The sequence below is a fragment of the Lipotes vexillifer genome, unplaced genomic scaffold, assembly GCF_000442215.2.
Source record: "Lipotes vexillifer unplaced genomic scaffold, Lipotes_vexillifer_v1.1 scaffold192, whole genome shotgun sequence".
Lineage (NCBI taxonomy): Eukaryota > Metazoa > Chordata > Mammalia > Artiodactyla > Lipotidae > Lipotes > Lipotes vexillifer.
The window spans coordinates 678,751-700,645 of NW_006780202.1; the positions used below are offsets into that span (position 1 = coordinate 678,751).

General features: G+C 42.6%; 1 pseudogene; it reads right to left on the bottom strand.

Moving 5' to 3' along the window:
* Positions 1–411: 411 nt before the first annotated feature.
* Positions 412–21,422, bottom strand: LOC103070449 (39S ribosomal protein L22, mitochondrial pseudogene; annotated as a pseudogene).
* Positions 21,423–21,895: the final 473 nt, after the last annotated feature.

Genomic DNA, 21,895 nt, shown 5'->3' on the forward strand with positions numbered 1-21,895 from the left:
AATGTTGATAATCACACAATGATTCCACTTGTCCACTTAAAAGGTTAAAATTACATTTACAGGGCTTCCCTGGTGGCGCAGTGTTTGAGAGTCCGCCTGCCGATGCAGGAGACACGAGTTCGTGCCCCGGTCCTGGAGGATCCCACATGCCGCGGAGCGGCTGAGCCCGTGAGCCATGGCCGCTGAGCCTGCGCGTCCGGAGCCTGTGCTCTGCAACGGGAGAAGCCACAACAGTGAGAGGCCCGTGTACCGCAAAAAAAAAAAAAAAAAAAATAGCCCATATTTATTCTGTAGTCCAGAAAGTATGAGGAGCAATTCTAGAGCCAGAAGGTAATTGTGTGTTTCATGGGACTATTTGCAACAACATGAAATTATTTATTTGTCCTTTACCTGTTTGTGATCGTTCTCCCTCTAGATTGTAAGCTCCACGAGGTCAGGGACTGTACCTGTCTTCCTCACCACCGTGTTGCACTGAGCATGCAGGACAGCACTCAAGCAACCTGAGGCAGAGGGAGAGAGATGAAGAGCTGAAGCATCAAGGAGAGCTGGATTTGTCCTTGTTTACTCAAAACTCTCCACCTCATTCAGCTGCACAGGAGGAAACAGCTCCACAGAGGCATAGTGTCCCCTCTTTCTACCTTCGACGCAGTGAGCAGACCTTGAGAAGAAATAGGACTTTTGGATATTAAAGGGGTGAGGCGCAAGATCTGCTAAAGAGAATCTGATAATGGAAGTTGGGTGTGGATAAAAGGGGAGTCCTGGGCCACCGGAAACAGGAATGATTAGAGCCAGGTCCAAGGCTATTGACATGCTCTCTCCTATTTGCTTGATTAAGGGATTCATGGTGGCTAATTGCAGGCCCCATCCCACGGACACAGATGGCAACCAGAGAGCTAACTCTTCCAGTCTAAGTGGTGATAGCTCTGTCTCCCTGATCTTCCAAATACATTCAAGCATTCCATGAAGTGATATCAAATGCACACATTTGATTCTCCACATTCAGGATAGCAAACTTGGCAAAGTGCCCACCCTCTGCTAGAGACTTAACGTGCATCCCTTTGTCTGCCTCTCACCATAATCACAGGATGTAGCTCTCACGATTCCCAGTTTACAGACAAGGAGTCTGTTGAGTATGTGGGGAGTATGGACTAGTACTCAGGCAGCCTGGTGTCAAAGCTTTGCAGGCTTAACACCACATCTTACTGCTTCCTGCTACCGTCGCCTTCTTAGTAGAACTCCACGGAGTTCCCTTGACAAGGATAATAGCCCAGCACCCCTGTGCTCTGACCTCAACTGTGACTTGTTTACAAAGCTGGCCCTGCACTTATCGGCAAGGGAGGTTCCAGTTCACAAAAGTTAGTAGATTAAAAAATAAAGCAGTTGTCAACAACTGCCTATGTGACATTTTATTTTGAATTTTCATCACATTGGAAACCAGTCCTGTTGTGCCCATTTTGTGAAAATGAGAAAAGCCACAAAGTGTCAGTGACAAAGTGGTCGCCAGGTCCTCTCTGTGATTTGGGCTCCTCCTGCTGTGAGAAAAGTTAAGTCATTGAGGATAAAGCCCTAGGAAAGAGTTCTCACATTCCAAATATCTATCAGTGCATCAGTGCATCTATCATGGCATCACTTCTATCAGTGCATCACTTACTTCTCCTTTCCAAAAACAGGACTTTTATTCACATCTACTTTGTTCTCCTTCAAAGAGAAACTGCGTTTGAATAAAAGCACCAGTACCACCTGCAGCGCTTCGGCACATGCACATGAAGTTATTTCTGAAACTGAGGACTGCGGACTTGGGGCAAGGGAAGCATCTCCCTGCAAAGTTTCACCTGGGATGTTCTGAATTTCAACCTGAGCCGCTGCCTGTGACTCCTGTCTACCTTCAGTGCCAGCTCTGCAGAAAGGCTGCCCAGCCATGCCAGACTCTTTTCCGAGGCTGTCCCTGGAGGCGGGTGCTTGTGGAGATCCTTTATCTATTTAACAAACAGAATATGGTACAAAGAAGGATCTAGGGCAACCTAGAAACTGAAAGAAAGCAATGGGGAGAGACTGTCTTAGCACATCTAAAGCCTAGAGGCTAGAAAACTAGAAGGATAAAGAAAGAGGTTGCTACAGGAAGACTTCTCCAAGGTGTGGGGACCTAGCATCAGCAAGGACAGGCAATCAAAGGGACACTTTCTCCCTTCATAAAGCTGTGAAGCTGTGGCCTTCCTAAAGATGAAGCCCACACTGACTGTTATGAGGAGGGCGGAACACGATTAGAATTTCATCTCTTTGCCTTGAACTTGCAAATAACAGCTCCCCCTGCCTGTTCTCCGAAGCTGGCTGGCCCAGTGCTGCAGAAGAGTGTTCCTTGTCTCTTCTCTGGATGGAAACAGCAGGCACAGGGTACCCTCTGAGGGAGCCCTGCCACCGAGTTGTAATGAACCAAGCCCCCAAGGCAAACGGTGTAAAGCCCAGGACTACCCTAAAGCCACTTTGCTGCCTGACTAAAGCCACATGGCCTGAATACATTCGAAATAGATTCCTTGTGGAGAAAACCCCCTGAGATTCAACTCGTGATTTTCCATGAAGGGAACGGTATCCTCGGATATCCGAAATAGGGCTTCTTAGAAGTGGAGTCGGGACCATCTGTATCTGAATCAGCTAGGGAACCTATTAAGAATTCAGAGTCCTGGGCCCCATCTCAGACTTACTAAATCAGATTTTCTGGGTGGTGGCACCTGGGAATTTGCATTTTGCAGATTTAGGGGATTCTGAGAAATGGTAGGGTTTGGGAATCATTGGATTTGAGAATTAAAGACAAACTCTTAGAAAAATTTGGCCCAGGTGAGACTACAAACATTTTCAGAACAGTATTTTTTTAGTCCTCCTCCTGTTACTATGTGAACAGGAGCTGCAGATTCAGTAGAGGACAAAGGATCTGTACACAGAAGGGTGGCATCCAATTCACTTAAATGTCTGTCTTGCTAACAGTGCAGTCTGCTGCTGAACGGTAGTTTGCCCTGAACAAAAGGAGCAGAGATGACCGTGTTGCAGGTGAATCTGACTTGTGCTTGCAATTGCCATGGAAACGGCAGCCATTATTGCTAGCTAGGATGCCCTCCCAGGCAATCCCGCTGTTCTATTTTAAAAGCTACTGCTTCTGCTTGCTTCAGATTGGAAATCCTGCCTTCTTGGGGCATGGTGCTGAGGGTTTATAAATGTGTATCCAAAAAAGAAGTAAATAGGGAATTGTGCTTTCCCGTCTCTCTGTTTTCTTCTCTTACACGTCTTCCAAAAGCATCTCAGCATAATCCAAACAGGATGGAAATTCTTCTCATCTCTTGGCACAAATCTCATCTTGTCTCTGGCTTGTAGGGGAATAGGAGAGGGTGAGTTTAGGGTTGAAATAATTCATTTGCCTTTCTCCTTTCCCTTCTTAATCGGTAGGCCTAATTATAAATGCATCTGCACCAGGATTTTAATTAAGTTGAAATTTTAAAACATTGTTTATTTTACACTGAGTGAAGGGGAAATTTTAAAAGGATGAATATGAGGGGAAACAATGCCACACTTTTGTTCTAGAAACCAGATGTTAATGTTGGGCATGCCATGCACAGTCAGCGCTGTATCTCACATTATGAACTGAACATTTTATCTTTGCCTAAAAATGGTAAAATAACAGCAGCTACAAGCATATGGGTTTATCATATGCTATCACACGGGAAAACAAGGCTCCAGTGGCTATGTCCTCACCAAGGGAACTCTCCTCATTCCAGAATCAGGCCTTCCCCCTTCCAGGCTCTGAAACCCAAATGCTCCCGGAGTACATTCATCTCCTCAGGGGCAGACTCACATCCATGAATCCCCCCAAACGGAATGTCAGATCGTTCACTGACAATGAGAAGTACCTCTCACAGGGACAGTAACACATATATTGTATAACGAGTCCTTTCTTCCCGGGTTGGTAAACACAGGGGAAGCCAAATAATATAGTGGTCAAAATGCTGTTTTGTTCATTTACAAACAGAAAAAATAAATAACGTTATAAGGAATAGGATACTAAAATCCCTCATAACAGATTCATTTCTGTAAGCAGAACCAGAGAGGAAGTCAGATAATAATCAGAGATCGCCTAGAGAGGAGGAAATCAGAACAAAGAGTTCTTCAGTGCTTAAAAGCATGAGGCTGACATAGCCTGATGCTTCCACCTACAAGATGTGATTGGTCTGGCCAGTGGGAGGGGATTATTCCCTCTGCCCTGGACAATGTTTTGGAGGCCCTTGCTAACTGTTCCTGGTCACTCAATTTCCTATGCTCCCAAGCTGATCACCATGTTCCTGATTTTCATATTATTTCTTTGATTCAGCTTAACATCAGTCAGGTTACTGTCTCTGTGGACTGGGACTGGGGATGGGGAAGGCATTGTCTTTTAAAAGGCTTTGCATATTCTAGGTTCTGTATTCTGTGCTAAGCTGTGTTGATCTTACAGTCTAACTCTGTGCCAGCTACCTTATTTCAATTTCTTAAGAGCAACCTCTCTGACACTCCCAACAGGTGGGCAACATATCTGAGTACACTTACATTTCTTCAGATTTTCAAGCTATCCCAGCTTGTATTTGAGAAGACAGTAATAAATTCACAACCCATCTCTTCCTTAGCGTGGTTCTGATAGTGAGCTGGGCTGAGCCACTTTCAAACGTCATTACAGGGGTAGCGTCGGTTGCTTTAGGGTTGCCACCCTCCTTCTTGTCCTTGTCTGTCTTCTCCCCTGGTTACCATGTGTCCATCACCAGTCACCCATTAGGTGAATGCTTGTATCCTAGACTGAGAGGAAGGGCTAGGGGCAGCTGGGGGGTTAGGAGGGTAAAGCAGAGGCTGAGCAAGGACATGCAGATGGGGACGTAGGCCCACCCGGCCACTCTTTGGAGGCACAGCGCAGAGACCAGTTAGAGAATTTATTTCAATTTGTTCTATGAAAATGTTTATATTTGTTGAACTGAACATCTATCGCATGAAGGTACCTGATTTTGCACCTAACGTACTGGTATTTGGGTAAATTCTAGTAAACTGCAGGAAAGAGGGAACAAGCACTTAATACAACCCCTAGAGGCCGGTTGCCCTCATTAGGTTACTAGGGTAAAGGAGCTGGGGACTCGAGTTCCGAAAGCTTTAGCCTGGAATGAAACTACCATCCGGAAGGGAAGGATCAGGGCAGGGCAACAAAACAGAATGTAAAAAAAAAAACCCAAAACAAAAAAACAGATAAACAGGACCACTCAGCCTGTTACTGACCCTCCCTAACCTGTCCCCTACAAGGGTCCTTCTGCTGCCCCCTGCCATTCCAGCCAATAGAAGACCCAGCTCCGTTTGGGACAGGCCGTGAGCGGGGCTGCTTCATAGTATCTCGTTTGGTGGGGCTGGTTGTGGTGGGGGGGCGGGGAAGGGGGCGGAGTTCTCCTAGGTCTAGAGCATGCGTGTTGCTCACGGGCTCCAGACGGAAGTGCGCCATGCAGGTCTCTGTACAGGGCCCGCAGCCCGTGTTGCATCGCCGTGTCGTGGGCAGCGCTTTTCCACACGGCCCGCGGGAGTCGAGGTGTCAGGCGCCGCGGTTCTGTGTTGGGAACTCTAATCCTTGGTAGATGCAAGGCCTCTGCACTCGGCCTCCTAAGGCAAGTGAAACTACACGAAGCCCAAAAGAGGAGGTTAGGCCTTCTCACCTAGGTTCCATTTTATTTTTTCCTAGGGACTCCAGTGGGCTTTGCCGGTGACAAATGCGTAGATTCCATAAGAGATGTGTGGGGTGAGGGCATCAAGGGGTGGGAGCCTCTTTGAGAGGTCCAGGCATCACCTTCCCCTGCCCTCGGACCTTTAACTCTACTTCGAGCTTGTGGGTCTCCTGGGCTGAAGCAGAGGCCGCTAGCTCTTGGCTACCGGGGCACCGTTAGGGTTTCTGCATGTCAAGTGTGAGCTCAGCATTCAGCCTCCACCCTGGAGAGACAGCAGACTCCCGGAGTGGCCTTCGTGGGGCATTTGTGGGGCTCTGCAGCAATCTGAAGGCATGCAGAATCCCAGCCTGGGCTTCTGCCATCTCCAGAAAACTGGGGATCTCATCTGAACGAGGAGAGTCTTAAGATTCTGCTGGAAGAGTCTGAGGTTGTTTAACTTCACTCGCTGTATTGTGAGTCGTGCTGGTCCAGGCTGATCCCGAAGGAGACAACAACAGGTTCCTCTATGGAGCTAGTGGGGGCTACTCTTTAGGTTCCAGAGTAACCCCGGGAAGGAAAAGATGAGATATGCCCCGGGATCTACCCAAAGTTCAAACCTAGGACTTAAGTTGAGGCAACCCAGATAAGCAAAAAGACAGTTTACCAATTTTAGGCCACAAAGATCCTAGCGCCTTAAATTTTGCAATGTAGAAACAAGATAATGTTGGATAGGATTCAGGATTCCTGTAATGGATGTTAAAAAGAGTTGATTGAATAGACACTTTCTGAACCGTTATTAAACTTCTATGTAGGAAGGAAGGAGGAGGAAAGGAAAAGTGGAGAGACTGGGAAATGTTTTCTCATTTGGAGGTACCAGAGTTTTATTTCTTTTTTAAGCAGAACCATTGGAACTACCCAAGTCTACTTTGACTAATTGGTGATAGTATATATATATATATATATATATATATAGTATAAATATATATATAATGTTTTAATTTGGAGATATAAAAAAGCTAGGCATATATATACCATGAAACAACATCCAAATAAAAGTGAAAGGGGGTAAGAACTCCAGAATTTGAGTTTAATTACTAAGAAAATGTCTACTTGCAAAGCTGTAGTAACCCGATACACAGGTGAGTCCTACTTTAAAGCAATCAGTTATGGCATTAAAACCATTCATACATCTACACACTCTAGTTCTGCAATATTTCCTATTGCAAGTAAATTCATATTCAAAATTTTAAAACTGTCTTCAGTCCAATTAAAAGAATAAAAATGGTTTAAAACTCACTAATTTAAAACAAAGCATCTACACTGGAAAATTCCATTGGTTTACAAAGACAGTCCCCAATTTAGGATTTTTTTACTTTACAGTGGCGTGAAGGCAATACACATTCAGTAGGAACCATACTTCGAGTTTTGAATTGTGATCTTTTCCTGGGCCAGCAATATGCAGTGCAATACTCTCTAATGATGCTGGTGAGGGCAGGAACACAGCTCCCAGTCATGAAGGTAAACAACTGATACAACCACTCTATCCAGACAATTGTTCAGTTTTTCGATTTCAGTACACTATTCAATAAATGACATGAAATGTTCAACACTTTATTATAAAATAGGCTTTGTGTTAGATGATTTTGTGCAACTGTAGGCTAATGTAAGTGCTTTGAGCATGTTCAGGCTACGCTAAGCTATGATGTTTAGTTGGTTAGGGGTATTAAATGCATTTTTGACTTCTGATAGTTTCAACTTACTATGGGTTTATCAGGATGTAACCCCCTCGTAAGTAAGTCCAGGAAGATCTGTACTGTATTTTCAAACTTGAACCATTTGAGCTATCTAGCTCCACGTGAACTAAATGACAGAAGCTAAGGTTTCTAGAGTGGATGATGGTGTCTGTGAGTGAAACCCTTTTCATTCAACTGCTTGAGAGGATCCATAGCCTGATGGGCAGCCCCTACCCTGCTCACCTGAGAGCAAAGACTATGAGCCACAGCCCTGCCTGCTCAGTGTCACCCCATGCAGAGTGTCACCTTGAAGAGTCCTTCTTACATTACGGCAGAAGAAAGCCACACTAGCTACTCAGTCTCTCCTTCTTCTGTATGAACAGACAGCTTAGGATTACCAGGCATAAGAAGAAAACCAGCAACAAGAAAGTGAGACCAAGATAAGTAATTGGAAAAACAGAAATAATTCAGGAAACAAAGCAATTCTAATGAAAATCCTCAGAGAGATTAGCTATCCTTAAACCAAGGTGAAGATACTATAAATAAGGAGCAATCAAAAACAGAATGGGGACTTCCCTGGTGGCACAGTGGTTAAGAATCCGCCTGCCAATGCAGGGGTCAAGGGTTCGATCCCTGGTGTGGGAAGATCCCACATACCACAGAGCAACTAAGCCCAGGCACTGCAACTACCGAGCCTGTGCTCTAGAACCTGTGAGCCACAACTACTGAAGCCCGTGCACCTAGAGCCCATGCTCCTCAATGAGAGAAGCCACCACAATGAGAAACCCGCACACCTCAACGAAGAGTAGGCCCCACTCGCTGCAACTAGAGACAGCCCGCGCGCAGCAACAAAGACTCAACACAGCCAAAAATAAATAAAAAATAAAATAAATTTATAAAAATAAAAAATAAAAAGAATGAACCATTAGAAATGATTAATTACTAATATTTTTTAAAATGTAATAGAAGAATGGAAAAGTCAAGGACTGCTCAAACCTTAGAACAAAAAGACAGAAATTTTAAAATGAGATAAAAGTTGAGACAACTTTATGTTTTGTGTATTTTACCACAATAAAAAATTTTAAAAAGTTGAGATGACTAATTCAGCAAATCTAGCATTCAACAATTCAACTTTCAAGAGAGCACAGAGATCATGAAGAAGACGAAATTAGCAAAGAAATAATGAAAATCTTTTAAAGCCATGTGGTCACAAATCTTCCAGTTGAAAAGATCTATTAAATACCTAATTCAAGAATTTAAAAATACTTATTCCCAAACATGTTACTATGAAATTTCAGAACACCAAGCATAAAGAGAACATCTTCAAATCTTCCAGAGAGTAAAAACAAGTCAGCCACAAAAGAACAAGCCAAACTAGCATCTGATTTCTTATTAGTAACAGTGGGTGCTGGAAAGCAATGGAGCTATGCTCTCAAAGGTCTAAGGGCAAATAATTTCCAATCTGTTGTGGACTGTCTTGGACTATGAATCTGTATATTTCCTGTGTGTTTCTTTAAGCTCTTTACCTACTCATGTGAACCCCTAGGGTCTATTTTCTTCCACTCAGTTCTACTCAGATAGGCATGAGTCACCCACTTTGGAAGCAGCAACAAAGACTATAAAATTAAAAGGAAAAAGCCTTTGGACAGAGGACCAGACGGAAAAATACATCTGCATGCTTGAAGGGCTAGTTTTTCCACTCTAAAGCCTAGATAAAATATGGACCAGGAAAGGGAAGAAAAAGGCAAAGGGACCACTTCAGAAAGGAATGAAGAAAACTCTAAGAGAGGAATTGGCAGGATGGCGAAAGCTTTTATGACAGATGTCACTTGGTTGCCTGAAAACTGATTTGGTGCTGGGCTGTCCACACTGTCTGTAGTCTCTGGTGAGAAACTCCACCCTTATTGCCAATGGCTGGTCATCATCCATTGAGTGTCCAGTTTGATGGGGCACTCATTCGTATGGGTGGATTATCCACTCTCTGGTGGTGTACCTAAGATATTTTGTGGGATGTTGGTAACATGAATATATCAAGACAGGGTTGGACAAAACCAGTTGAAAATTGCACTGTTCTGGTTATACTTGAATACTATACCCAGGCAAACTATCAAATGTGTTAACAAAACTGAGATACTTTGAGACATGCATGTCTCAAATGTTTTATACTATTTTTAAGAAGTTTCTTGATCTATTTTTGCAAAATGAGGGAGAGAACCAAGAAACAAGAAGTTATGGGATTCAGGAAACAGTAGATGCAATACAAAAGAGCAGTTAAAGAAAGTCCTGGTATTTCCAGAATGATAGCTGTAGTGCAGGTCTAGGAAAAAAGCAATTCCTGTAGAGGTAGGAGGATGGAGTTCTCTGGACGAAAGGGAGGTCTTTGAGAGGGTGATCTTGATGGAAAAGATAGTGTATGGACAGAATGTTTGTGTCCTCCAAAATTCATATGTTGAAATCCTACCCCTCAGCATGATGGTATTAAGAGTTGGAGTCTTGGGGAGGTTATTAGGATTAGATAAGGTCATGAGGGTAGAGAATGGGATTAGTGCCCTTATAAGAGTCATGAGAGCTTGCTTCCTCTCTCTGTGCTCTCTACCATTAAGGATACAATAAGAAGTTGCAATCTGCAACCTGGAAGAGGGCCCTCAACAGAACCCAATGGCAATGGCACCCTGATCTTGGACTTCCAGCCTCCAGAACTGTGAGAAATAAGTTTTTGTTGTTTAAGCCACCCAGTGTGTGATATGCTGTTACAACATCCTGGTCTAAGACAGATGGTATGATGGAACAGAATTTGTCAAAGCCAGTGCTTTAAGAAAAAAACAGAGAGAGAGAGAGAGAGAGGCATTTAGAAACTTAAAAATAAAACTCCACAAGAAAAATATATCTAAATATGTGGCAAACTCGAGTACATAATGGTTTTAAGAAATTTCTAAATTATAAGAAAAGAGAACTCCATTTCACTTTCTTACAAATTTCTAAACTGTAAGAAAAGAAATCCTCCTACCAGTGCTGAGTTTATATCATTTGGCTCAGTAAAGAAGTGAAAGTATTTCAAGCACATAACTTGGGCCAGCATTTGCACAGGCCTAATAACACGAAAGTTGCGTTTTTGGCTTGCAAGGAAGACTTGACTGTGGTAGCAGAACAGAATACAAATTGGTAATCTTGATAATGTAAAAGGTAAAAATGACAAAAGGAGGGCCATGGCAGGAGGAGGAAAGCTAGAGAAAAGGATGGGGAACGATTTTCTTTTTATAAAGCTGGGAGTCAATAGATAATGCTGAAAGTTAATGACACAAGAAACAGGTTGAAGTAAATTATTTACAGTCACAAAGATAACCAATAGAAGAACCGGGAGCGGGGGGAAGAAAAAATGAGATAGATATCTAGTATTGGAAGGAATTGAGAAGAGTGTCAAAATATGAGAACTAATGCAAATATTTTTTAATATTGACTGTCTTAGTTCAGGCTGTTATGACAGAATATCATACAATGGCATTGGGAGGTTTAAACAACAGAAATTATTTCTCACATTTCTGGAGGTTGGGAAATCCAAGAACAAGATGCCAGCAGATGTAGTATCTCGTGAGAGTACTCTTTGTGGTTTATTGGGGACTGTATCCTCATGGGAGAGGGGGAGGGGAAAGGGAGGGGACAGCAGGGGGAGAGAGAGAGGAAGGGGGAGAGGGAGAGAAAGTTCTTTCCTCCTGTGTCTCTTCTTACAAGGGCACTAAGCCCATCTTAACAGCCCCACCCTCATGACCTAATTAGCCCCCAAGTGCTCTACCTCCAAATACCATCACACTGGGGATTATGGTTTCAATATATGACTTTTGAGGGGACACAAACATTCATTCCATAGCATCAACTATGGAAAGTGAACCTGAGACTGGAGAGAGGTGGGGAGACTACTGTTTATTATTGTATACTCCTCTATGCTCTTTGATTTATTTTGAGCAAATACTTCTTTGATTAAAACATTTTAGATGCATTTCAGGAATCACCTCCTCTGTGAAGCCTTCTCTGACCTCCCTCTACTAGCAGAGTCGGGCATTCATTATGCCCTGGTTGTACTTATACCAGATGTTATGGCCTAAATTGTACCCCCTCAAAATAGATATGGGGTGCTCTAACCCCCCATGTGACTATATTTGGAACTAGGGCCTTTAAGGAAGTAATGAAGATTAAATGAAAAACAACAAGGTCCTACTGTATAGCACAGGGAACTATATTCAATATCCTGTAATAAACCATAATGGAAAAGTATATGAAAAAGAATATGTATGTGTGTGTGTGTGTGTGTGTGTGTTTATATATATATATATATATATATATATATATATATATATATATATATATAAAACAATCACTTTGCTGTGCAGCAGAAATTAACACATTGTAAATCAACTATACTTCAATAAAATAAATTTTTTTAAAAAAGGTTAAATGAAGTCTTAAGAGTGGAGTCCTGATCCAATAAAAACTGGTGTCCTAGTAAGAAAAGGAAGAGACACCAAAGCTTTCTGCCAAGTGAGGACACAGCAAAAAGGCAGCTGTCCCAAAGCCAGGAAGAGAACTCTCACCAGAACTTGACCATCTGACCATGTTGGTACCCTGATCTCAACTTCCAGCCTCCAGAACTGTGAGAAAACAAATTTCTGTTGTTTAAGCCACCCAGTCTATGATATTTTGTTGTAACAGCCTGAGCTAATACACCAGATTCTACTGCCATGATTTGATACATCTGTCTCCTCTTCTGGATTATAGACTCCTGAGAGCAAAGCCCCATATTAGTATAACTGCCATATATTGAGGACTTACTATGTGCCAATCACTGTATGAGGTACTCACACACTATCTCATTTAAACCTTACAACTTCATAATATCAAAACTATTATCCTCATTTTACAGATAAAGAAACTAAGACTTGAAGAAATTATGTGGTTTGTCTAAATTCATTAGAATCCATTTATACCTGGCTCACACCACCATACTGCCTTCTGTCTTCTGTTTCCTTGCCTGCTAGCAGTTCCTCACACATAGCTGGTTTGGCGAGGTCGTTTGTTAATTTCTTGGATAAATGTATTCCAATGTCACCAAGGGAAAAGCACTTGTTTCTCCTTACAATAATATATTCCTGAACTTAATGTTCTTGAACACTCCCACCTCCCATAATAATAAAATTAAATAAAATTTAAAATCCCCTCCTTCAGACAGATCCATCTATATAACTTGCAGAGCTTGGTGCAAAATGAAATTACAGGGCCTCTTGTTGAAAAATTATTAAGAATTTCAAGAGCTTCCAGGTTGGTGAACACATGGAGACTTGGGGAGAGTGGTGCATCATGAAAGCACCACGCTCCTTCCCACATAAATTGCCCTATGCTTCTCTTCCACCTGGCTGTTCCTCAGCTAAATCCTTTTATGATAAACTGATAAACATTGCCCATTCTAGACACCCACTTTGCTTTATTCACAGAACAGCCCACCCCAGCGATCTCTCCGCAGCAATATGTTGAGATCTTCCTTGTTCTTTTTTCAGCCTCAGGGTCCTCCACTGGGTGCCTTATCCACCCAGTCCCTGCTGATGGACATTTTCCCTGTTTCTAGTCTTCTGCTATTACAATGAATTAAAGAAAAAAAGAAAGAAAGAAATTCACAATGGCAACAGCAGAGCATTAAGTGAAGTGCAGGGCCCTTCTACGCACAGGGCCTTGTGTGAATGTACAGTCACATGCCCATGAAGCCAGTCAGCCCCACCTGCAACATTTTCCTCTTTCTTTTGAAATCAGTCATAAGTCTAAGTTTCTAGCCATCACATATGCAATTGTTAGTCACACAAGAGCATAGGTTCAGGTAGGGTGAGGGTATTTGTGCATCACAGACCCTTTTCTCCTTTGTTTCTCTGTTTCCTGGAAATGGTTCATTTGTCTATCAAGAACCAGCACTTAACACTAATTCAAAAAGATACATGCACCCCAATGTTCATAGCAGCATTATTTACAATAGCCAAGATATGGAAGCAATCTAAGTGTCCATCAATAGATGAATGGATAAAGAAGACGTGGCATGTATATATACACATACACATATACATACATACACAATGGAAGATTACTCAGTCATAAAAAAAGAATGAAACTTTGCCATTTGTAACAACATAGATGGACCAGGAGGGTATTATGCTTAGTGAAATAAGTCAAACAGAGAAAGACAAATATTGTATGTTTTCACTTACATGTGGAATCTAAAAAATAAAACAAACAAAATGAATATAACAAAACAGAAACAAACTCGCAGATACAAACCAGTGGCTACCAGTGGGGAGAGGGGTGGGAGGGCAAGATAGGGGTAGGGGATTAAGAGGTACAAACTATTGAGTTGGCCAAAAGGTTTGTTCATTTTTGTCCATAATGTGGCTCTAGTAACACTCGGTTGTCTTTAACTTCATTCGAAACAGTTTTGTTAGATTTTATGTGACAGCTGTCATCAGCATGTATTTTAAAAAAGACATCAAAATTGGTGAATTTTTGTGTAGCCATTTTAATGAAGATAGAAGAAAAAAGCAACGTTTTCAGCATGTCATGCTTTACTATTTCAAGAAAGGTAAAAACACAACTGAAACGTAAAAAAAAATATTTATGCACCTTTATGGAGAATGTGCTGTGACTGATCAAAAATGTGTCAAAAGTGGTTTGCAAAGTTTCGTGCCAGAGATTTCTCGCTGGACGATACTCCATGGTCAGGTAGACCAGTTGAAGTTGGTAGTGATCAAATTGAGACATTAACTGAGAACAATCAACGTTATACCACAAGGGAGATAGCCGACATACTCAAAATATCCAAATTAAGAACTGAAAATCATTTGTACCAGCTTGGTTATGTTAATCACTTTGATGTTTGGGTTCCACATAAGTTAAGTGAAAAAAACCTTCTTGAGTGTATTTCCACACGCGATTCTCTACTTAAACGTAATGAAAACCTTCCTTTTTTTTTTTTTGCGGTACACGGGCTTCTCACTGCCGCGGCCTCTCCCGTTGCAGAGCACAGGCTCCGGACGCGCAGGCCCAGCGGCCATGGCTCACGGGCCCAGCCGCTCCGCGGCACGTGGGATCCTCCCGGACCAGGGCACGAGCCCGCGTCCCCTGCATCGGCAGGCAGACTCCCAACCACTGCGCCACCAGGGAAGCCCAAAACCTTCCATTTTTAAAACAAATTGTGAGGGGTGATGAAAAGTGGATACTGTACAATAATGTGGAGTGCAAGAGATCGTGGGGCAAATGAAATGAACCACCACTAACCACACCAAAGGCCGGTCTTCATCCAAAGAAGGTGATGTGTATATGGTGGGATTAGAAAGGAGTCCTCTGTTATGAGCTCCTTCCGGAAAACCAAATGATTAATTCCAACAAGTACTGCTCTCAGTTAGACCAACTGAATGCAGCACTCGATGAAAAGCGTCCAGAATTAGTCAACAGAGAATGAATAATCATCCATCAGGATGACGCAAGACTGCATATTTCTTTGATGACCAGGCAAAAACTGTTACAGTTTGGCTGGGAAGTTCTGATTCATCCACTGTATTCACCAGACATTGCACCTTCGGATTTCCATTATTTAGGTCTTTACAAAATTCTCTTACTGGAAAAAATTTCAATTCCCTGGAAGACTGTAAAAGGCACCTGGAACAGTTCTTTGCTCAAAAAGATAAAAAGTTTTGGGAAGATGGAATTATGAAGTTGCCTGAAAAATGGCAGAAGAGAGTGGAACAAAAGAGCGAATACATTGTTCAATAAAGTTCTTGGTGAAAATGAAAAATGTGTCTGTTATTTTTATCTAAAAACCAAAGGCACTTTTTTGCCAACCCCACACTATATATACAGTAAATAAGCTACAAGGATATATTGTACAGCACAGGGACTATAGCCAATATTTTATAACTATAGATGGAGTATAATCTATAAAAATTTGATTCACTATATTGTATACCTGAAACTAATATAATATTGTAAATAAACTATACCACAATAAAAATAAAAATAAATAAGATACAAGGATGTAATGTACAGCACAGGGAATAAAGCCAATATTTTATAATAACTTTATATGGAGTATAATCTATAAAAATATTGAATCATTATGTTGTACACCTGAAACTAATATTGTAAATCGACTATTCTTCAATTAAAAAAAAAAGAACCAGCTCTTGAGACAGAGAATTCTCAATAGATATGCAGAGCTGCATTAGTCAACAACAAAAAGTAGTAGCAGAATGTGATAAATTAGCAATGGGAGTTGAATGCCTATGATCCAGATTTTACTCCAGAAAGGGGAAATACATAAAACTCCATATAAATATATTACAAAATTGGAAGATATATTAATTGCAGGAGATGAAAACATTTGGCCCATTGCCTCACAATCTAATTCATCTTTTAATACATTCAGTTGCTAACATCAAAGCTGCCAGCCCTGGCAGAATTATTCCATATGAGGTGCTCCATTCTCAGTCAGTGGTTTGGAGTTTTTAAACCAGGAATTGCAAATCCAGTGCTTCTAGGAGCCAGACAGGTACTTGGATAAGTGAGGTCAGCCAACTGAGGACTTGGGAAACTGGAGACCACTTCTGGGCCTCTACTGCAGCTGTTCCCCTGGTCCAGTTGACTCTTAGCAGTGTGGACTGATATGGTCTGAGCTTCTGAATTTTCAAGCAAACCCAGAAATGAGTTTTTCCCAAATTGTAAAGTGTAAATGTTAGCAACTAATTTTAATAATTAAAAGAAAAATATGGTCAAATAAGAATTGTCTGGGGGCTGGAAATGGTCATGAGCCCTTAGCTTGAGTCCTCCATGACAAAAGATTCATTTTATCATACAGAGTTCTGAGACAACTAAGTTTGGACTAGAGTCCCATATACAAATCCATCACTCACAAGAACGCTTGAGTGGCTAGGTTGTTTGAATTAGGAAGAGCAAAGAGCCTAAGCCAGTGGTTTGCAAACTCCACCATTGGAGTCCAGAGGACTCCAATGTCCAGAGGACATTTGGCAATGTCTGGAGACATTTTTGATTGTCTCAATAGGTGGGGATGCTACTGGCATCTATCTGGTGGGTAGAGGCTAGGGTTGCTGCTAAATATCCTATAATGCAGAGAACAGTTCCACAACAAATATTCATCCAACCAAAATGGCAATAGTGCTGAGGCTGAGAAGTCAGCTCTCAGGCAGTGATTCACCCCCAGAATGTGGCTCTCAGGCCAAAGCTTAAAATGCAGATCCTTGGGCCCCGACCCAGGCTGCTCAGTCTTATGCCCTGTAACACCCAGATATGTGCATTTTAGAAATCTTCCCAGGTGATGTTAATGCATGCCATAATGTAAGAGCCATTGAACTGAAATAACCGATCTAAAGACTCATTTATATCTAGAGAGTTACCATGGCATGTTTAGCAAGGATGCATGTTTAATGATAACAGAGAAAACTTTTACTTTTAAGCTGCAAAATACTGCACAGACAAAGCAATAGTATCAGAATAATCCACCCACAATCACAGCCTGTTCCAAAAAGAGTTAGGAGTTATAAAGAAGGAAAACTGTCATCACATCTTTACCCTCCAAGTACAGAAGATCATTTCCGAGAGTGCTGAAGATATTTTTTAAGTTTATCAACATTAAAAGCAAAACAGCTATAAAAATCACAATTTTAAAAGCAATCGTATTCCTCAAGCATTGCAAATTGAAGCATTTGAAATTAGGATATGGGAAATTAAAGAGAATATATTATAGATATCCTTACTGCCACCTTCAATACATGTCATAGCAATGGGAAAACTAGTTTAAACTTTATAAAGCAACTTATATGTAAGTTTGTTTTGTCATTTTCCGTTAACACTAAAAATGTAAATTTTAAAAGAAACACTGCCTGGAGCCCTCGCTCACTTGTGGGGTGTATTAGAAGCATCCCCATTCCAGAAAGGTCAGTAGATACACTTCCCTTCTTCTCTGTCCAGTTAAGTCCCTACTAGAGTGAGCTGCTGTCATTCACAGAAATGCATCCCACCCCTGGAAGGTCAGGCATGTGTAGTGGTCATCATCCGTAGTGGACATAAATGGAAAATTCAGCCCAGAAGCATAAGCACAGTTAAGGGGAGATTTGTCCCTGGGCTGACGCAATGAGAATTTCAAGGCTGTAAACCCAGACGAAAGGACTGGGAGAGGTAGCTTCCTGGGTAGTCAAATCATTGCCTTGTATGCTAGTGTAAGTTTTTTCTGACTTGGGGCTTATATTAAAGGCATCTTTGCAGGCTGACAAGACCACTGAATTCTAAAAAGGCATCTAGAAGATAAAGCCTTATATGGAGAGCCTTCCCACACTCTGGCAAACTTACCTTGTTTATAACCTTTGTGCTGTCCTTTTTCACTGCTTTTGGAGGAAACCAAAATAATATTGGCCATACCTAAGCCAAATTGCCATTATTGCCTATCCTCAAACCCAGATGAGCTTCTGTGGTCTGGACTAACTCAGAGTGAGGAAAAAGGTTGAGCGACGTGGCTTACCTTGGGGAGCAGAGGTACAGGGGCTCACTCCCAGAAGCAGCACTACTACTGCATGTCCACAGAGGAAGGAGAGCCATCAAAATCTTTGGGACAGAAAAGACAACCCTCCGGGGCCTCCCTCCCCTCCCAGCATCATCCTAATGACATCCTTGATAATCACACAAGGCCACCCAGCCCCTTGTTGGTCCTTGGGACTCTCATACCGCCTCTCAATGCCTGTCCGTCATTCTGTTCAAGGCTCTCTACCTCCCTCCCCAAAAGATAGATATTCAGGGTTCATTCTGCAGAGTTCTTTCAAGTTGAGATGAATGTGATAAAACTCACTAATGTGTGAAGAAAGCAATTTGTTACCTCTGTAGGGGTTCAGAATATATCACCCCCAAATATGCCACTTTGGCATCCTGATTATTTTGAATTAAGGTACTTAAGAGACAGCTGGTGCAAGAAGAACACTTTGACCCACCTACATCTCCCTGAAAGAGAAGAAATCTCCCATGTGAAAGGTACCCTGTACCAGGAGGACAGAAGGCATCCCTGGTGAGTCACCAGAGGCAGGGCATTTAGGGCCAACAAGGGCAAACAAGGCAAACTTGTTACTTCATCGTTTTACTATTTTGTCTTGTCAATTCCTCACAAATTGTTTCCTTGTCTAAAAGGTATAAAAGTTTCCTATTTTGGTCACTTCTTTGAATCTCATGTCTTTGTGGGGCTCCAGCACATATGTACATATGTAATTAAATTTGTTTTTCTCCTGTTAATCTGTCTTTTATTATTAGGGATTCTCAGTCAAGCACCTAGAAGGGTACAGGGAAAATTATATATCCTCTCCTATACCTCCTCCCAGAGAATATTTATATTTTAGAAGCTGTTAATAACAGAAAGGTGATACTTAATCCAACATAACTGATCTGTAAAGGTAAATTTTCAAGGACCAAATCTCCCCAGTGGAGATCTTACACTCCTCAAATCATCTTGGGTAGTCAGAATGTGAGCCATGGAAAGATGGACCTTGTAAAGACAAGTCAGTTGGTGAGTTCTCCATCATTCAAATCCATCAAGAAATGGAGATGCCCTTTCCCAAAATTATCTTTGAAAACAGAAAAGTTAGATAGCATTCTACCTGGAGCATACGGTACAAATTCCTTTATCTTCCAAAACAAACCCAGCAAATTCCCAAAGAGAGTGCACTTCAAACTGAAAAAGCACCCAGTCATTTTCCATTACCTTTGCAGGGAATGAGGGGAAATAAGAAAGACTGTCTCTCCCTCAGCCTCATTCTGAATCAGCTTGCCCATCTATGAAGCTAAAACTTCTCCTATGCAGATAGCACAGATATCCGTTGTCTCATTATCTAATGTCCCTCTGCTAAGACTAAGGATGGTTTTAAGGCAGGCTGTTACATAAGGAAGAGTTTTCTATTGTTATAATAAATATTAAGTTACAGATCTGAGAATGTGGCAAAGTATTTTCAAAACCACAAGGAGACATCAATGAAAAAGAGCTGCAGCTCGATAGAAAACGCTAGAGCATTGAGCCTCTGTCCTGCTCTAAGCGCCATTTCCTGCCCTTCAGGTTGTGTGGTCCCAGCTGAGGCAGGGAAAAGTAGGCTAAACAGCCTTTAATAGTTTACAGCTGAAGACCATTTAGGTCTCAAGCTTTCTCTCAAAAGAGAAGAGCCCAGGTGGCTTGGGGTAGTGGGTCAAAGACGAATTTTAATCTTTAGTCGGAAGACTCATAAGAAAGTTTAGCTATAAGGTATGGAATGAGTGCTATGCCTGTCATTAAGGAAAAAGGCAGCGTGAAACGAAGGAAAGAGAGATGTAGCATTTCAGTCCCAGTTCTATCACTAAGTTATCATTATTCACTGGAATGTAAGCTATATGTGGGCAGGGACTCTCTGTTTTACTCACTGCTATATTCCCAGCACCGAAGAACAATGAGTGGCACATATTAGGCGCTGAATAAATATTTACCAAATGAATCAATACATTATTGCTGTCTTGAAGAAGTCAAACAGACAGCCCTTAGGGACTGTTTCTTCACTGATTCTTTCTCTATTTGCTCCACAGCGCTACTGCCCTTGTCAAAAGAGCACGAGGCATGAGCAGCGTGTGTGAAAAGAAGCTGATGAGGTGATGCCGGTGATGCCCAGGAGGAAAGTTGCAAGGCCTGAAGGTACAGGTGGGGAACTTGGGTGGCAGGTCGACTGGTCAGAAGGGAAGGGCAGCCTGAGCTACGTGTGAACGCAGAGATGCCGAGGTTGGAGGAGGAAAGGAGAGCTGCCAGGGTGGCAGCAGGAGCTGCCCAGAGGGACTTTATTGAAGCAGAGCAGGAAAGCTGTGTAAGCAGCCAGTTTTCTGCTGGCTTTGGCCAAGGGGCTACTGGAGATGAGCTACCAGCTGCAAATGGAGCCAGTGGAGGAGAGGGAGAGCAGAGGGAAGTTGAAGAATTAGGGCAGACTGGTCAAAAAGGAAAGCAGGCGGATACTGGACTAGCCATTTTTGCCTTCCGTAAAAGAGAGAAGACGGGCTTCCCTGGTGGCGCAGTGGTTGAGAGTCCGTCTGCCGATGCAGGGGACGCGGGTTCGCGGCCGGATCCGGGAAGATCCCACATGCCGCGGAGCGGCTGGGCCCGGGAGCCATGGCCGCTGAGCCTGCGCGTCCGGAGCCTGTGCTCCGCGACGGGAGACGCCACAGCAGTGAGAGACCCGCGTACCGCAAAGAAACAAAAAAAAAGCATTTGTCTTTAAATTTGTTTGTTTTAGGAAACAAATGGTAAAATATATACACTGTGGATTCTGAATTCCCCCATCACAGAGTGTGAATGTGATGGTCCGGTTTCAAAGCTCTTGAATATATTCTTTGGTGTGGGTGACACTGTCTTTGGTATCTCACGTGGAGGTGGGAGGCCTTCCACCAACTTCGCAAAATAATGGCAACAAACCTCCATGATCCCAAAGCCACCTCCATGGTGGTATCGGATGTGTTTCAGGTACTGGCCTCTCCCTGAAGTGGACTCAGCTGTATATATTCAGCTGGATCTGAATTCCACATGGTGGTCTCTCACTGCCATATCTTGTGCTTCTAAGAGAACCTCCTCCATTATTTGGGCCCCTTTTTCGTCACTAAATTCCAGTTGAGCTAAAGCCTGGTCAGTGGATATTCCTCGAATCAGTTTAGCCAAATACCACATCTTGTCTTTGCTGTACTTTGTCTTCAACAATGGTAGATTTCAGCTGGCCTCTGAGGAGGTCCTTCAGGTAGTTGTGGAGGATAAACAATTTTTTTTCTCCCATTTTCGAGAAATTTCAAGAGAAACACTGGTGTGGATATGTGATTAGGGTAAAACGTTATGAGACGAAAGGAACCCCAAGACCAGCTTCCCCCTCAGATTCTGCATCCATAACGCATCCAAACGTTCCAGTCTTGCCACTGCCATCTTTCCTGGAACTTGTAAGTTGTTTATTTGGGAATGTGATTCTGGGGGCAATAGGGCAGGACAGGAGAGGGGAACAGGGAAGGAGAGAGAAACAATACAAGGATATGAAACTGAACTGGCCATTGCTAAGGACACATGGTGCTCCATCCTGACCAGACCTTCTGAAGAGCTGATGGAAAGCGCCTCTGAACTGTCAACAGAGGGGAGGACATGGGGAACGGTTGTTAATTCCCCACGCTTCTGGGCTGTGCACAGGTCGGTTCCCACAGGCGTCCCTTGCCTCAGCATCATCAAAACCCCAAGGCCAGAACTGAGAGGTTCACTGCACAGGCTCAAATGCATCTGCACGAGGTCCATCAAAGCCCACAGGAAACTGGTCATCACAGCAGCGGCTGGATAGGAGGTGGGGCTGGGAGGTTTGGACGTGGGGCGCAGTCACACCGGGCTTCTCTCTGATCTGCTGGTGCCCTGCC